We start from the raw sequence: 13,917 nt of genomic DNA, 5'->3' as shown, positions 1-13,917 counted from the left end.
TGGGTTCAGACTGTTTTCCTTCATATGTTTCAAATTAATTCAAATGCAGAAAAAGCAAATAATCACAGGACATTTTCTTCTTGGGCAATGGTCATTTAATTCTACATGGAAAAAAATAACCAACACAATATTACAGAAAAAATATACCATTTATAACAAAAGGCATCTAACAATAGGCAAACAATTTCCATACACAAAGAAATGTCACCATAGACCACCCAGACTCCCACCAATATTGAAGATTATCTGAATTTATATGAGAAAATCTGTTTTTTCATTGTTCATACAAACAGGGTGAGGAAAAACCCAGAAAACCTATAATATAACCAATAATATAATTTAATGCAACAAATGTCTCCCGTTCAGAAGAAGATTATGTAGAAAAGTGTCCAATTTTTGCTTTGACTGTATGAGAGGTGGGTTGGTTGTAATACAGTATATGGTGAGGTGTCAGAAGTATTTCTTGAAGGTTGTAGTGCACGAGCTGCATTTGACTTGAGCAAATGTCTGGAGCCAGAAACCGTCCATGCTGAAAGGAAAATAAAACAGGTATTGTAAGGAATTCACTTTTACACATTACAAGGAGTGTGGATTTTGTTCCCCATCACTTACATTCAAGCACATAAGATAATGATCTCTTCATGTAAATGTTTAAGGTTCATACAACAACCTGAGTGCTGGAAGACAGAAATGGAACAATTCTAACCATTAACTGATGTTTTTGGCCACACAGTGGAAACAAGCTGTGAACACAACACTGACATCATCACTTTTTTAGTTGATGTAGCGAACTTGCTTTCAAACAGCTGCAATAAAGCTCTATAAAGTAATGGAGAGTATAATGTGCACTATGTATTTTAAATACAGTGTTGCATTATTTTTTAGATGTCACTTTCTGCCCTCCATGGTCACTGAAAAACTCTCTGCCTCCACTACACAAAGGGCAGAGTCAAGGTGTGTTTGAATATCCTGGGGCTACTCAGTTGGACGACTACCCAGGATGTCCCCCTTGTCTTCAGGCCACAGAGGTAGAGACTTTAGGAAAGCCTGGTGCTCAACTGAGAAGACACAGAAAATTCTTTACTTGTTTGCCCTTGGAAGAAAATAGTACAGCCATTTTCCTCAGGCTGAGATGTATTACTGTAGACACATCGATAGTCTGGTTCATGTCTCAATAGTGACTTTATTTACATTTTCTCTGAGCAACGTCTAATAAGTGAACATCAGCAGAGGCCTTATTATGGAAACAGATCCGACATTTAAAACCCACATTAATGATGTAATTTGTCAAAGAGGAGAAACACTGTCAAACCTACTGATTCTTAAAGTGACACTTCACCGGAAATCTACTTTCATTATAGGTCTCACCACCTTTAGGCTTAATAGCTAGACCAGCTCTGGATTGTTTCTTGTTTCCTTTTTCTGATCCTTTTTTTTTTTAACCGAAACTTCAGCTTGATTTTATATTGCTTACAAGGAATTACACTGGTAACAAATTTTCATACGTTAAATGATCAAAATCTTCATGAAAACTTCTCAAACTATTCCTGCAGCAAAGTTTATTTCTATCAGCATCTGTATGCTCAATAAGTTCTCAGAAGTCTATTTGTATTCTACTGGGAAAAGCAGGCAGGTTTTCAGAAAACCACTCTGAGAGCTCCAGAGAAACCAAACGAGAAAGGAGACTGAGTACATTTCAAATATTTGGAGACAAATCTGATCACGACCATGGTCCATCAGCAAGGAAATGCAACGAAAGGATGAATTCAGCTTACTAACATGCAGGCGAATATCTACCTTAAACAAAGTAAATGCCCCGTGTGAGGCTTGTACTCATGACCTTCAGATTATGAGACTGACACACCGCCTACTGCGCCTACTGCTTGTGTGACTAAAAAGTTCTTATGAGTGGTCCCTGAATGCAACGTGGGTGTAGCAGTTGCTATCACATTAATGCATCATGGTGATTGTCAAGAAAACAAAAGCACATGCAGAGCGTCAAACTTTATGCGAGATGATTAATTTCTTTGGCTTGGCACTCTGGCTGAGGGCAGTCCTATATATAAAAAGAATTCATGCCCCGTGTGAGGCTCGAACTCACGACCTTCAGATTATGAGACTGACGCGCTGCCTACTGCGCCAACAAGGCTTGGAAAATAGAAAAAATGGATGGTTTCCGAGCACTCATTTCACATTCGTCACTATTTGTCAAATCATCAGATTTGGTCCATTTATACCAGGCATCTCAAACCGGTTCCATAAAGGGCCGCGTGGCTGCAAGTTTTCATTCCAACCAAGGAGGAACACACCAGGCTGGAATCAATTAATCAGCTGATCTCAGGCTTCAGCTGATAACTAAGTGATCCCTTGATGTTGATTGGTTGGCCTGATGTGCTCCTCCTGGGTTGGAATGAAAACCTGCAGCCATGTGGCCCTTTATGGAACCGGTTTGAGATGCCTGATTTATACAATGGCCTTAGCTTGGAGTCAAGCTTGAAGTCAAGCCAGTGTACTAGTTCGATTGAGGGGACCCTCTTGCCGTGATGAAAGAGGACAAAAAAATAAGATAAACTGTATGAGCAGAACAAATGCACTTAGATAAAGTTAATGTTTTTCGGGGGAGTTTTAGTGTCCAACAAGCAGCTTTCCCAAGACCGCATTCTGACAAAGACAATGTTATGCAGGCAAGTTTTGTGGTGAGTGAGCTAATAGCTAAGAAGCTGAGGCCTCATTCAGAAGGGGAATTTGGAAAGTAGTGCCTTGTTGAAGGGAAAACCTGTCGTCAAACTCAGTGATAGTAAGCTGTCAAGTTTTGTGGTGTTTATGTAGCTGGCCTGGCCTACCACCCGTCTCACTGGGATAAATCTCTGCGTTGTGTTGTGCAAATGGATGAGACGGGGACTATAGCTGTTTTGCCACTGGAGCAGGGCTTATTTCAAACCAGCTATGTAAAAAGAAATAAAGTCAGTACAGCAACTCGTCTGGGTTTCAACATGCACACCTCTCTCCTCAGCGGAATCTCGTGCCATCTGAGCTAATGCACGTTTTTATAAATTCATATTATTCATTCAACATAACATTTGGAAATACAAATACATTTCAATATTTGTCTGATCATATACTTCAAAATCTTTGTTTATGAATTCTGGCATCAAACTTCCTTTAAAATACATTTTTACACTCAACAGTGGCAATTTTTATGACATCAATGAATGACAAACCATGAGCTCACAAACCTGTGTAAAATGAAATAAAGTCAGTACAGTCCCCGTGCTTGAGCTCTGAGAACAAAAGCGACTATATGAACTTACCTCTCCTCAGCAGAATCTCGCGCCGTCTGAGGAGAGTACCGCAAAATTACAGGGCGTGCCGTCCTTACAGGAAGTCACCAAAATAAAACAAATTTCAAAATAAAATAACAATATACGAAAAATAAATAATCCAACATGAAAACGATATGAGAAAGTGAAAATAAATACTGAGGATGGACTTTTGGTGAATTATAACTCTATTGCTTGAACACACCTGTTACATTTATACAACAAGCCACACGTCAAACATTAATTTATCACCATCAAAACAGTGCAATAATAAGTTGCCTCAGAACATTTTTCTAGTGAAGGTGAGGTCAGAAAAAGGAAGGAGCAGTATGTCCAAGGTGGACTCGGTGCAAAAGAGTTACTGATGAAAAGCCAAAGCCATCCTAAGACAAACACTCTGAGATCAATTACAACCACCACTAACATGTGCGTTGGACTTCTTCAGGCGGCACGTGACAAGGACGTCAGCAATTACCACCAATCATTCGACATCATAACATCTCTGCTTGTATCCACTGAAGACCCATGTACCAACCTGTCATGCCTGTTCCACATATGTAATAAAACATGCCCCGTGTGAGGCTCGAACTCACGACCTTCAGATTATGAGACTGACGCGCTGCCTACTGCGCCAACGAGGCCTGGGAGAAACCTGAAAAAAATGCAGTCGGAGTAGCAGGAGTCTAGTATCATGTGCTTCATGGAGCCCTTGCTCAACAAATTCATTGATAAAATAGATCAGGGGTCAGCAACCTTTACCACTTGGATCCTCTGGCCCCTCTTGTGCAGGGCGTCAGTGTTGTGGGACCGGTCCAGTTTATTGTTGAGGTGAACACCCAGGTACTTGAAACTGTCCACTGTCTCAATGTCCTCCCCCTGGATGTTCACCGGTGAGTGTGGTAGTGTCCTTCTCCTGAAGTCAACCACCATCTCCTTTGTCTTACTGATGTTCAAGCAGGTAGCTGTGCTCACCCCTGCCCCCTGCTCCCCCACACCACACCCACATGGAAGGAACAGTCTGTGTGGGTGTAGGGGGCTCTGTATGAGCAGAACAAATGCACTTAGATAAAGTTAATGTTTTTCGGGGGAGTTTTGGTGTCCAACAAGCAGCTTTCCCAAGACCGCATTCTGACAAAGACAATGTTTTGCGGTGAGTGAGCTAATAGTTAAGAAGCTGAGGCCTCATCCAGAAGGGGAATTGCTTGGAGCCCCTGCTGAACAAATTCATGGCTAAAATAGAAATGAAAAATAAGTCAAATAAGAAATAAGTAAAATACTCAGTGTCTATTTGAGTCCTTGTATTGATGACAAAACGCCAAACTTAAATTATCCACCGGCAGCCTCTTCTCTCCCACCTCCTCCACAGAGTCCAAAGGGCAGCCCAGAACAGAGCTGCCCCTCCTAATCAGCTTATTCATTCACGCTTTGGCGCCGTCCCAGGTGGCAGCCTGTAGTAGCTCTGGAGTGAGCATAATCTGCTATGCAGTGACTATGTCTCCTGGGGTTGTTGACCGTCTCTGAAATTGATTTATTTGTTAAAAGAGTTATGCATTGGCCGGGAATCGAACCCGGGCCTCCCGCGTGGCAGGCGAGAATTCTACCACTGAACCACCAATGCATTTGATGCAGTGCTAATCACCTACTCCAGCATCATACGTACTGGACGACAAAGGCAACACAGAACTTTCAGTATATGTGAAGTACAATGACTAAAAAAATCTTGAATACACAGCATCAGAACGTATGAAGTGTTACTGTTTTCTGAAGTGATCAACTCCTCGTTAGTATAGTGGTGAGTATCCCCGCCTGTCACGCGGGAGACCGGGGTTCGATTCCCCGACGGGGAGTGCACACAGCTTTTTTTTTAAGAAGAAGGGTGGCGGACTTGCACTTTATGTCAGTGAGAGGTGGTGCAACCCCGGACATGTTAGCGTGAAGGAACGTCTCTGTACCCCCAACATTGAACTGCTGGCTGTGGGAATGCGCCCATATTATTTACAGAGGAAGTTCACGTCCACCATTGCTATCGCGGACAGGCAGACATCAGGGAGCCTGGACAGAGCAAATCAGTTCAACCAGTTTTTTAACAGGTTTAGCTCACCTCCTGCCACCTCTCAGACGCCCCCTGCCTCCCACACACCCACACTGTCCCAAATGGCTCGCACCACCCCCCAGCATTCTCCTGCACAACACCTCTCCATCTGCCGCCCCTCCTCCTCCCCCTTCTCCTCCCCTTCCCCCACTGAGGACACCAGCATTAACCACCCAACGGTGACTTCAGGCCAGGTAAAGAGGCAGCTGGAAAGACTCAACCAGCGAAAGGCAGCAGGCCCTGATGGCATCACACCCAGGATCCTGAAGACCTGTGCTAGCCAGCTGTCTCCTGTACTTGAACATCTGTTCAACCTGAGCCTGAGTCAGGAGAAAGTCCCGAGGCTGTGGAAGACGTCCTGCTTGGTTCCTTCCCAAGAAGCCGAGGCCATCTGACCCAGCTGACTACAGACCAGTCGCCCTCACATCCCATGTGATGAAAGTCCTGGAGAGATTGGTCCTAGCCCAGCTGAGTCCACAGGTGAAGACATTCCTTGACCCCCTGCAGTTTGCCTATCAGCCCCATTTAGGAGTCGATGACGCTGTCATTTACCTGCTGCAACGAGCCCGTATGCATATTGATGGTGGAGGAGGCACTGTAAGAATCACATTCTTTGATTTCTCCAGTGCCTTCAACACCATTCAACCTCTGCTATTGGGTGAGAAGCTGCGGGGGATGGGTGTTAACGACGCAGTGATCTCCTGGATTACTGACTACTTGACAGGCCGGCCACAGTTTGTCCGTCTGGGCAGCGGGCTGTCTGATGTGGTGGTCAGTGATACAGGAGCTCCGCAGGGGACTGTGCTTTCTCCCTTCCTCTTCACCTTATACACCACTGACTTTAAGTACAACTCTGAGTCATGTCACTTGCAGAAGTTCTCTGATGACTCAGCTGTTGTCGGGTGTATAAGAGAGGGAGAGGAGGGGGAGTACAGGACACTGATAGACAACTTTGTCAAGTGGTCCGAGCAGAACCACCTGAGGCTGAACATCAGCAAGACCAGCGAGATGGTGATCGACTTCAGGAGGAAGAAGACGCCTTCACAGCCACTACGGATCAAAGGGGAGGTGGTGGAGGAGGTGGAGGACTACAAATACCTTGGAGTGGTGATCGACAACGGACTGGACTGGAAATCCAACACAGAGACTGTGTACAAGAAGGGGATGAGCAGACTCTACTTCCTGAGGAAACTGAGATCCTTCAACGTGTGCAGCAAAATGTTGGAGATCTTCTACCAGTCTGTGGTTGCCAGCGCCATCTTCTTTGCCGTTGTTTGTTGGGGCAGCAGCATCAGAGCCAGCGACACCAACAGACTTGATAAGATCATCAAGAAGGCTGGCTCTGTACTTGGACTCAGACTTGAGTCTTTTGAGACTGTGGTGGAGAGGAGGACGCTGAATAAACTGCTATCCATCATGGACAATGATCAGCACCCTCTCCATCACACAGTGGACAGACAGCGGAGAACCTTCTCCCACAGGCTGCTACAGCTCCGCTGTCGAAGGGACAGATACAGGAAATCTTTCCTGCCACATGCCATTACACTGTACAATAACAGCTGAAGATAATAACAATAATACAATACTTCTTACCACTACTGTTTGCTTTTGATATTTTATTATTATGTATATAATTTTTTTACTGCTTGCTATTTCGATATTTTATTATATATAGTTTGTTCTTACAGTCATGGTACACTTAATATTCACTGCCATTTGCTTTTGATATTCTTATTTTGATATTCATTTGCATTTGATATTCCTTTTGTGCAATACTTTTTACTACTGTTTACTATTTGGCTATTTTATTATTTTGTTATGTATATAATCTTTTTACTGCTCGCTATTTTTATATTTTTATTATGTATAGTTTGTTCTTTATAGTCTTATTTTCACTTATTTCACTGTGTGTAATGCTGCTGCTGCACTGCAATTTCCCAGCTTGGGATAAATAAAGTATATCTATCAAGTCGTTTTGTACAAAGTGTGAAAAGTGTACTGCATTGGCCGGGAATCGAACCCGGGCCTCCCGCGTGGCAGGCGAGAATTCTACCACTGAACCACCAATGCTTAGATGCTAAACATTTTTCTCTTAGACCCGAAAAAAAAAAAGGTTTTTGCTACAGCAAGGTCAAATGTTGGTTGACATCAACCAAGTACTACATATTACCTCAGTATTCTCAGGAGATGGAGACAACTTTGGCCCTTCCTATACAGGGCATCAGTGTTCGTGGACCAGTCCACGATCACCCAGGTGAGGTGTACACCCAGGTTTGTACTCCTCCACAATCTCACTGTGTATCAGCTTTTGGCGCCGTCCCAGGTGGCAGCCTGTCATCATCAGCTCCGGTCCGGTCGTGTTTTTAAAGTTTAGTTTATTTGTCCGTTCGTTCTTTTTTTTTTCTGTTTTTCTGATCAATCACAACCTGTTCGTTAGAGTTGTGACAATGGCTGGACTTAAGTTTGCTACCCTTCTCCGTGTTTTTCTTTTACTTTCCCTACTTTTTGTAACTGGGAACTGGGAACTGCCACGGTGGAAGCATTGTTTACTTGCGCGCCCAGCTGATTGCGCTGTGTAAACCTGTGCTGCTGCCCGGAGACAGACCTGCGGTCCTGCAGAAGTTGCGTAGAGTGAAAAGGAGGGAAAAAAGGAGAAGACACAAACCAGCAGTCACAGTGATTATAACGGGAAACGTGAGGTCTTTGGGGAATAAAACGGACGAGCTGGCAGCGCTGGTGAAGACCCAGAGGGAATACCGTGAGTGTAGCTTATTTTGCTTCAGTGAAACATGGCTGCACTCGCACATCCCGGACAGCAGCGTTGACGTCCCAGGTTACAGTTTGGTATGGGGACACAGAGACTTTTCCAAAAGTCTGAAGAAGAAAAAGGGTGGCGGACTTGCACTTTATGTCAGTGAGAGGTGGTGCAACCCGGACATGTTAGCGTGAAGGAACGTCTCTGCACCCCCGACATTGAACTGCTGGCTGTGGGAATGCGCCCGTATTATTTACAGAGGGAGTTCACGTCCACCATTGCTATCGCTGTTTACATCCCCCCGTCAGCTGATGCAGCGGTAGCTTGTGACGTCATCACCTCCACCGTCGCTAACCTACTGACTGAACACCCAGATTATTCATGGTTATTACAGGTGATTTTAATCATGCTTCACTGAACAACACCTTAAATAACTTTCATCAGTACATCGACTGCCCCACCAGAGAAACTAAAACCCTGGATCTTATTTATGCCAACACCATTGACGCATTTGACGCCCCCCCCGCAGGTCAGACCACAACTCCACAGACTGGGATGTACTCTGTGAGCCACATGGGGAGGACACTGACAACATGACCGACTGCATCACAGAGTACATCAGATTCTGTGAGGACACCACCATGCCAGCCCGGACTGTATGCTGCTTCTCCGACAACAAGCCCTGGATCACCACCGACCTGAAGGCACTTCTGAATGAGAAGAAGAGGGCTTTCAGGTCTGGAGACAGAGAGGAGCAGAGGAGAGTGCAGCACAGACTCCGAGATATGCTGAGGAAACACAAGGACGACTACAGGAGGAAGCTGGAAGCCAAAATCCAACAGAACAGTGTGAGAGATGTGTGGATGGGAATGAAGCACATCACAGGGATCAAGGGGAAGGACAGGCAGACATCAGAGAGCCTGGACAGAGCAAACCAGTTTAACCAGTTTTTTAACAGGTTTAGCTCACCTCCTGCCACCTCTCAGATGCCCCCTGCCACCCACACTGTCCCAAATGGCGAGCACCCCCCCCCAGCATTCTCCCGCACATCACCTCTCCATCTGCCCCCCCTCCTTCTCCTCCTCCTCCCCTTCCCCCACTGAGGACACCAGCACAAACCACCCAACTGTGACTTCAGGTCAGGTAAAGAGGCAGCTGGAAAGACTCAATCAGTGAAAGGCAGCAGGCCCTGATGGCATCACACCTAGGATCCTGAAGACCTGTGCTAGCCAGCTGTCTCCTGTACTGGAACATCTGTTCAACCTGAGCCTGAGTCAGGAGAAAGTCCCGAGGCTGTGGAAGACGTCCTGGTTCCAGTCCCCAAGAAGCCAAGGCCATCTGACCCAGCTGACTACAGACCAGTCGCCCTCACATCCCATGTGATGAAAGTCCTGGAGAGTCCACAGGTGAAGACATTCCTGGACCCTCTGCAGTTTGCCTATCAGCCCCCATTTAGTAGTGCTCCACCTGCTGCAACGAGCCCATATGCATCTTGATGGTTGAGGAGGCACTGTAAGGATCACATTCTTTGATTTCTCCAGTGCCTTCAACACCATTCAACCTCTGCTATTGGGTGAGAAGTTGCAGTGGATGGGTGTTAACGATGCAGTGATCTCCTGGATTACTGACTACTTGACAGGCCGGCCACAGTTTGTCCGTCTGGGCAGCGGGCTGTCTGATGTGGTGGTCAGTGATACAGGAGCTCCGCAGGGGACTGTGCTTTCTCCTTTCCTCTTCACCTTATATACCACTGACTTTAAGTACAACTCTGAGCCATGTCACCTGCAGAAGTTCTCAGTGACTCAGCTGTTGACGGGTGTATAAGAGAGGGAGAGGAGGGGAAGTACAGGACACTGATAGACAACTTTGTTGAGTGGTCCGAACAAAGCCACCTGAGGCTGAACATCAGCAAGACCAGAGAGATGGTGATCGACTTCAGGAGGAAGAAGACGCCTTCACAGCCACTATGGATCAAAGGGGAGGTGGTGGAGGAGGTGGAGGACTACAAATACCTTGGAGTGGTGATTGACAACAGACTGGAGTGGAAATCCAACACAGAGACTGTATACAAGAAGGGGATGAGCAGACTCTACTTCCTGAGGAAACTGAGATCCCTCAACGTGTGCAGCAAAATGTTGGAGATCTTCTACCAGTCTGTGGTTGCCAGCGCCATCTTCTTTGCTGTTGTATGTTGGGGCAGCAGCATCAGAGCCAGCGACACCAACAGACTTGATAAAATCATCAATAAGACTGGCTCTGTACTCGGACTCAGACTTGAGTCTTTCAGACTGTGGTGGAGAGGAGGACGCTGAATAAACTGCTATCCATCATGGACAATGATCAGCACCCTCTCCATCACACAGTGGACAGACAGCAGAGCACCTTCTCCCACAGGCTGCTACAGCTCCGCTGTCGAAGGGACAGATACAGGAAATCTTTCCTGCCACATGCCATTACACTGTACAACAACAGCTAAAAAAAATGCAATACTTCTTATCACTACTGTTTGCTACTTTGATATTTTAACAGGAAATTATGACGTCATTCTGATAAGTCAGATATCATGGCGAATAGCCCCGATAACACATATTTTTGTCAGCATGGCAGTGCCTCGCTCCCACTATGTATTGTGTCTGAAGTCCGATGTGTAGAGTGTGGAGAGGAAAGGAGAGAGCGCAGTACCCTGCGGAGCCCCGGTGCTGCAAACTGCCACATCCGACACACAGTCATGAAGCCTCACATACTGTGGTCTGTTGGTGAGCTAGTCGATTGTCCATGCAGCCAGGTGAATCTCCTCTGGCACTTTCCAGCTTCCAAAAAAACACAATCCTCACTGTGTTACCAGCGCTCTCCAGGTGGGAAAGAGAAAAAGAAAAGAATTATTCGCCCAACGTGGGGCTCGAACCCACGACCCTGAGATTAAGAGTCTCATGCTCTACCGACTGAGCTAGCCGGGCGCTGAGCAGTAGAAAAAACACAAATTATAAAAACGTCTCATCTGGCTGTCTAGGTCATTGTAGCCTTTAGGCTTACACAATATCTGCATTCGAACCAGCTCATGCTAATGCATCATCTGTCCAAGATAGTGCTATAAGCGCTAGCAAGCTAACTTGTTCTACACATGAGCTGTAGCAGTTCAGTAATTGAGAAGAAGCTAAATCACCCAATGTATTCATTTCTGATTTATCCATTTTTTGTTAAAGCATATCTATCTGTCTGTCCATCTATCTAGCCATTAGCTTGGTAGCTACTAGCAAAACCATCATCATGGATCAGTCTGCTCCTGACAATATACACTTGTATGGCATCAGTCTGCCTCTTGTAAGAGCCTATTTCATGTATGACTATGCTCAGCAGACACAGTACAGTAAGAAGGTGATTGTGCTCACCCCATTTGTTGTAAAAGATATATCCAAAATAGCAAAACATGTGCCCCGTGTGAGGCTCGAACTCACGACCTTCAGATTATGAGACTGACGCGCTGCCTACTGCGCCAACGAGGCCTGTATGCACATTTTACTCCAAGTCTTTAAATAGCTACACATATATATATATAACTACAACCACAAACACTTCTTAACAATATATCCCCTTACATCAGCAGAGATCCTCAAAAAAAAATGAGCCCTGGATGTGACCACAACAAAAGCCCCAAATGCCCTTACATTTAAAATACAGCACAACTGGCAGTCTTTTTCCCCCCTGTATCTTAAGCTGCAACAATGGCTAACGGTTACAAAAGCCAAATATAATCTATTGTAGTTTTTCTCACTGTCCACCAGAGGGGAGCAAAGTGCTGACAGCTCCCACTGGACAGCCTGTTGAATTCTGACCTAACATTACCCTACGTCTCCAGTTTCAATTTAAAAATGTACATATTTTTTCTGTGCTTGTTGACTATACTGATGTTCAAAATAGCATTTTTTTCTGGGTGTGGCAGAGGGACAACATTGATCAATTTTTCGGTACATTTACAACAGTGGTTGAAAATAACTAATCAAGCGCTGCACCTAAGCACAATTTGAGGTGCTTGTACATGAGTAATTCTACTTTCTGCTCCTTTCTACTTCTTTATCTATGCTGCTGATCTAATCATCCATCACTGATGCAATATTCACAATACAAATTCGTGACCAAATTAGCAAAGGAACAAATATGCTAGATACAAGCTAGCCATGCTTTCTATATAAGCTAGCCACCATTCATTGCAATCAAGTGTCCTGATGCGGTCAATGAACTTGCAACAACAACAACACCATTGCTGCTCAATGTTAAAATAAATCTAATAACCAAACCAAAACTTTGTATGTCAATGAATGCCAATACCCGCAATTGTAATTTAACATGAATGTCGGCTAACTGACATGTGGTTATGGTAGCAAGTGAAGTGTTGCTAACGTTAGCTCACTGGAATCTGAATTGTACTAGCTAGTATCTTATGATAAACATTATCAAAAGCTGACTCCTGTGATCCAGTAACCAATACATCTTTATGTCTTAAAATAATAATAATAAAAAAAGCTTTAATCTGCTCACAACCAGAGGCACGCACCTGTATTAACTGTGTATGACCATAGACGTCTGAAGCATCATTAGTAAACCTCAACTGAGGCTAAGAACGTAAAAAACATGACATTTTTGGCACAGCCCTACTACAAACGTGATATAATTTCCAGACACGTTTGGAGTTATGTTCAGTAGTTTAATCCTCTTCACTCCAGCTACACTTTAGCCTTTAAGATAGCTGCCTGTAAACGCCACTGATTGTTACGTCCAGCTATCTTAAACTAGCCAACTCACAACTTCGCTAAAAAACGGGCCACAAGCGGACAATGCAAAGCAAAAATATAAAGGAAAATTCCAAAACAAACCCACCCGAAATTTTGCTGTCAAGCATAGTCTCGTGTCCGCCGTTCAAATCAAAGTAAATTAGTCGGACAGATGTTAATATATAATTTATGAACAGCTAACGCTTCGGCTGCCAGTCCGCAATTAATTTCAGTCGCAACAGTTTAGCTTTTAAGCTAACTGTTAGCTGCTCGTAAACTTCACGGCCGTGATGGTCTGCATTGCCTAAACTGAGTTAGCTAAGGTAGCATACACAAATTAGCCAGTTCACACACGCCTTTACATACAAGTCACAAAAGCTGTCCGGTTAATAAACGTTGCTGTATCAAGTTCACAGTAACTCACCTAACGCCACCGGCTGCAGAAACTTCGCCGAGTTGGACGCAATTTACTCAAACTGTGCAGCGTCGCCGAAGTCTCAACTCCCAATGTCAGAGGCTGGTGAGTTTCTTCTGTGGGTCCCCTTCCTTCACCGAAAATTAGCGCAATCATGCAACATAAACTTTTTGGATAATCTACAAAATCTAACCACATAAAGAGTACTAACTACGGTGTGACGCAGTTCTCCCTTCAACTTGTCTGACAACACCTTCGGACACAGGCGCCTTCAATTAAGCAGCAGCCAATGGGAGGCAGGCAAAACATGAGCCGACATCACATGGTGTTCACGAGTTATGCGTATGTCCACCGAACAAGATAGAAAGTTGTAATCTGACCACACCATCAAAACCATTTGTTTCATTAAAAACACATTATTCCGTTACATTATTTTGAGAGATGTAATTTTCTGTGCAAAACACTGGTTCATAAAATACCATACACTGTTGCACGAGCCCAAATTGACATCTTTTCTGACTCTTCTCTGATTTTGATATTATAATGTACCTCTGCAACATTAGTAT

The 13,917-nt window shown here is 44.6% G+C and overlaps 7 non-coding genes across 7 annotated transcripts; 1 reads left to right on the top strand and 6 right to left on the bottom strand.

Annotated features, from left to right (window-relative positions):
* Positions 1-2,076: 2,076 nt before the first annotated feature.
* Positions 2,077-2,149, bottom strand: trnam-cau. The gene has a single exon. It is a non-coding gene; the product is annotated as a tRNA-Met (tRNA).
* Positions 2,150-3,888: 1,739 nt separating this feature from the next.
* trnam-cau lies at positions 3,889-3,961 on the bottom strand. Its single transcript has one exon. It is a non-coding gene; the product is annotated as a tRNA-Met (tRNA).
* A 906-nt stretch (positions 3,962-4,867) lies between these two features.
* trnag-gcc lies at positions 4,868-4,938 on the bottom strand. Its single transcript has one exon. It is a non-coding gene; the product is annotated as a tRNA-Gly (tRNA).
* Positions 4,939-5,095: 157 nt separating this feature from the next.
* Positions 5,096-5,167, top strand: trnad-guc. The gene has a single exon. It is a non-coding gene; the product is annotated as a tRNA-Asp (tRNA).
* Positions 5,168-7,411: 2,244 nt separating this feature from the next.
* On the bottom strand, positions 7,412-7,482 carry trnag-gcc. The gene has a single exon. It is a non-coding gene; the product is annotated as a tRNA-Gly (tRNA).
* A 3,569-nt stretch (positions 7,483-11,051) lies between these two features.
* On the bottom strand, positions 11,052-11,124 carry trnak-cuu. Its single transcript has one exon. It is a non-coding gene; the product is annotated as a tRNA-Lys (tRNA).
* A 473-nt stretch (positions 11,125-11,597) lies between these two features.
* On the bottom strand, positions 11,598-11,670 carry trnam-cau. The gene has a single exon. It is a non-coding gene; the product is annotated as a tRNA-Met (tRNA).
* Positions 11,671-13,917: the final 2,247 nt, after the last annotated feature.

The sequence above is a fragment of the Chelmon rostratus genome, chromosome 24 (genome assembly GCF_017976325.1).
Source record: "Chelmon rostratus isolate fCheRos1 chromosome 24, fCheRos1.pri, whole genome shotgun sequence".
Lineage (NCBI taxonomy): Eukaryota > Metazoa > Chordata > Actinopteri > Chaetodontiformes > Chaetodontidae > Chelmon > Chelmon rostratus.
This window is presented reverse-complemented; position numbering and strand designations above follow the sequence as displayed.